The 4,405-nt window shown below is 46.4% G+C and overlaps 1 protein-coding gene across 4 annotated transcripts in view; it reads left to right on the plus strand.

The window, feature by feature from the left end:
- Positions 1 to 454, plus strand: part of vamp4 (vesicle-associated membrane protein 4) — a 13,145-nt gene extending 12,691 nt beyond the window's left edge. For all 4 annotated transcript variants that reach the window (XM_062557071.1, XM_062557073.1, XM_062557072.1 and 1 more), the window contains one exon: positions 1 to 454. This exon is cut by the window's left edge and continues 872 nt beyond it. The gene's annotated coding sequence lies outside the window, so the exon portion shown is untranslated.
- The last annotated feature ends 3,951 nt before the right edge of the window (positions 455 to 4,405 follow it).

Here is a 4,405-nt window from a genome sequence, read left to right on the forward strand (position 1 = left end):
AAATGTAATTGGGGAAATGAGGGGTCTTGACTATGGCTGTTACTTGTATTGTGCGCTTAGTTTATGTTAGGAAGGGACTTCTTTTTGCAACTTGCATCTTAAGTGGAGAGTCATCAAAGCCGGACTTTATTGTGTGGTTATACAGTTTGGTATAGGAATTAATTGGTTATGATTTGGACGGTTTATCACAGATTAAGTTGTCAGTCAGCATTTATGGACTGGGATTCACACATCTGTATATTAGGACCATACTGATATTGTTTTTTCTTTGTTATTTTCAGATTGTTATTATGATTTATATTATTATTATTATTATTATTATTATTTGTATTTAATGTAAATATTTTTAAGTTGATGTAAATATTCATTCCATAGACGAAGACTCAACAATGTAACATTTGCAGACTGTGAACTACTTGACCTATTTCTTTGAAATAAAGTAATTTTAAAAGGGTGTATGACTGAATGACCTTCAGACTGCAGGGAACAGAGGGAAAGGTCGTTTAGAAACCGACTCTCATCTGCCAACCAGTTTAGGAGTGCACCTTTCCAACACAATAAGGCACACACACTGCCCTCTGGGAACCATTGCTATATGACTTTAGCATTCATCCAAGGATTCATTATTGGGTTTTTTATTGACCACACACACACACACACACACCCTCCTCTAATGGCCATTTCAAACGGGCTTTCATTTTACGACCAGTACAGTGTTTCAGGTTAGTCCATGGGCCTGCGCTGGATTTGAAGCGCGTTTTCCGTCAAGTTGTCATCTTAATGGTTTTCTCACATTGTGTTTTTCGCTTGCCCTCCTCCCTCACTCACTCGGCTCTTGTCATCGTGCTGATGTGGTCTTGGCACCATGCGCGGGTGCCCATGTGTGGAGAGGGAAAGAGAAGCAGAAGGCGCCCTTACCAAAAGATCCATAGTAGTAATTTGACACAGTCCACAAAGTCTGTGCTTTCTGAAGGGCAGCACCCATGGAAAACAGTGGAGCACAGACTGGGGGGATTGGTCTGAGCGTTTGCAAATTTGGACAGTGGACAGAGAGTTGGGGACCATGAAAAGCCTAGGATTTATAGGCGTCATTAATATTCATTCCAGTGACTGGACCATCGTTTACCCAAGATCATATTCCTGTTTTTCCATCTTCTTTGCCCCTCCATTTCTCCTTTTCTCATTTATGTGAGAGATTGTTTAGATTGCCTTCTCGTTATTCCACACCATCCATTTCCTTTGTCTGTTTCCCAGCATCTGGTTTTAGTGAGCGGTTTGATTAAGCACCACATGACCTCAGCACAAGGACTTGGGGTGCCTACAGCTACAAGAAGCCTACAGCTTTATACTCAGGCTTACCTTAAGGTTGGAGTAGGTTTCGCACAGAGGTTTGATTAAGTGCCAAAAGGACTTGCACGCAGGGATCCTTGGGTGTGAAATGCAACTTTAAACTGAGCTATCTCTTAAGTTCTTCACACTCAACTGAATCCCTTCATAGTGATGAATGGCTCTGTGTTACCTAAGAGGTCGGGAGATTAATGAGGCTACACACTAGTCCTCCGAGGGACGGTTAACCAGGGAAGCGTCTGCATTAAGAGGACGGCAGGAAGGGGAGAAAAACAGAAACAGAGAAAGTGATGAAAAGGAGGAAAATGCCTTCCATGTGTTCCATCAACCTAACAGCTCCCGTTTCCAAGGGCCAGGGCCCACTGGTTGGGATGCCCAAGCCGTTGGCAACCTGGTTTTGTCCATTGTCTGGCCAAGCAGATTTCTACCACCTGGGCAGAACTGGGCTTGAGCCCCTCCTTAAAACTCAATGGTTTGTGACCTGGCTCCATCACACACAAGTGCTTTGTTCTCCCTGTGTTTTATACACACCATCTGTAAAGCACCGATTGTAAACCCACATACATACACACATTCCCATTCACACACACACACACACACACCCAACGGTTTGGCTGTGCAGATTGTTTTGGATTTCTGGTGCTGGCTGGTTCTAAAAGTGACATGAGTTTCCAGCGTAGTAGTCTAGTAGATATTATATAAAAGCCGTATTGGAAACAGGGGGTGTGTGAACGGCAGTCCAACCCGAGGCCTTGTTTTCATGGAGTGGGAGAAATAGGAGCCCGGTGCGCTCCTGCCCCGCACCGCATCAGAGCTCTCGCAGCAGCAGGAGGTGGACCGGAGGTGGACCGGAGGAGGACCGGAGGAGGACCGGAGGACGCTCTAGGAGTCCATCACAAGGCAGCAGAGACATCATAACAATCATCATCATCATCATCATCATCATCACCATCAAAACAAACCCAGCTGCATCAACTTTACACTGTAGAAACGCATGTGGTTATCAGAATGAGACCTGGTGAACTTTCTCTCTCACACACACACACACACACACACACACACACATACACACTTCTATCATTGTTTATACCTCTGGTAATAAGGCCTGCCTATGTGGCAGCTGTGATATCAGGAATCAAAACAAGTGAACCTCAACTGTACCCCGTAATGATGTGGAGAGGTCGGTGGATGTTCCCCGTGGCAGTGTGGACGTGAGGCGTGCCTCCACGCTGGATAAGTCAGGGTTGGCTGCGGCTGATAAGGAGAAGTGGTTGCAGGACATGCCCGAGGCCAGGAAGATAAACTGAAGAGATTAAAAAGCAAAACAGGCCAGTTTTAGGACGGAGCGACACAATGTTTGTCACGGTAAAGTAAATAGAGGATGAAGATAAACTTCTTGGGAGAGAAAAGAGGAAGAAAAGAAGATGTGTGTGTGTGTGTGTGTGTGTGTGTGTGTGTGTGTGTGTGTGTGTGTGTGTGTGTGTGTGTGTGTGTGTGTGTGTGTGTGTGTGTGTGTGTGTGTGTGTGTGTGTGTGTGTGTGTGTGTGTGTGTGTGTGTGTGTGTGCGCGCCAGTGCATGTATGTGTACATGTGTGTGTGTGTGTGACTGTGTGTGTGTGTCTGTCTCCACAGGTATTTTTCCAAACACTAACCCAGTGGAGAGAAACTCAATATGACCAGGAGGTGACCCACGCCATGGCATGCGCTTGGCTGTGTTGAGCACTCCTACTGGTCGTCCAGGAGTCATGGGAGTAGTGCAGCTCTGCTAGAAAAACAATTCTGCCAAACGCAGGGACGACATCGCTCATTAGACTGGCAGATGCTCAGAAACAGTGGGTGTTGCGGACATGTTAGTTCAAGCATGAGAATCTGAGCTGAGGCGAGCGATCTAATTTTTTTTTTCTTCAAAGGCAGCTGGCACATTCCACACCTGAGTGTTATGCTAACACATGGATCAAGTCACAATCTTATAAATGTGAAGGTGCACAAAGCAGCACGCATGCGCCCACTTATAAATCAAACATCAAAAGGAGTTTGCTACCCTGACACCTCTCAGTCAGTCCTATGAAACTCAAGGCAGTTGCCTGAGAATGGTCTGCTGTTTCAGACTTCTCCTAACTGTCTGCAGGTGTTTGTGTGTATGTGTGTGTGTGTGTGTGTGTGTGTGTGTGATGCCTTGGAGCCTTCTTTAGGTATGAAACAATCAGGGTCTGTTGAATCTGGATGGGACAAGTGTGTGTGTGTGTATGTGTGTGTGCGTGAGAGAAAGAGAGAGAGAGAATGTGTGACAGATGGAGAGACAGAGGACAGAGAATCAGTAAAGATAAGTGAATGGTGATGTGTTCATGAGGAGTTCAGTATGCATCACCACTGTCACCAATGATTCTTTACGGATGTTGAGCCATCATGCCCCTTATTCCCATAAAGGTTAAAGGTTCAAATGTGCCCTGCTGGCGAGGCGAGCTGAAAGCCGCACACACAGGATGGCAGCCTTGAGTCGCCCTGAGGGGAAAGGCAAACAGATCCCACGGGGAAATGTGAAATATGCCAAGCGTCTTGGCTGCAGAACAGGGGTGCGAGTGTGAGTATGCCCCCATGCCACCACAGACTGGACACGAGAGACAGGCAGGGATAAGACTGAGAGAGACAGAGAGAGAGAGGGATAGAGAGAGAGAGAGGGGGAGAGAGGGATAGAGTGAGAGAGAGGGAATCAGAGATGCTGGATATAGTCGGTTTGCGGCTGAAGCGTGACTCATGACATATTAAAACGGTAAGATAGTGATCCCCAGCCCAGAATGGAAAAGCACCTGGTGAGCAGACCTTCTGGTTACTTCTGAAATACTCGGTCACGTGTAGGCAACACACACAAACACAAACACACACACTTGCGTGCGCACGCACACACACACACACACACACTCACACTCACACGTGTACACATACATGCACTGGCACACATACATGCACATGCACACACACACACACACACACACACACACACACACGTGTACACATACATGCACTGGCACACATACATGCACATGCACACATACACACA

This window comes from Sardina pilchardus, chromosome 15 (assembly GCF_963854185.1).
Source record: "Sardina pilchardus chromosome 15, fSarPil1.1, whole genome shotgun sequence".
NCBI classification, from domain to species: Eukaryota; Metazoa; Chordata; class Actinopteri; order Clupeiformes; family Clupeidae; genus Sardina; species Sardina pilchardus.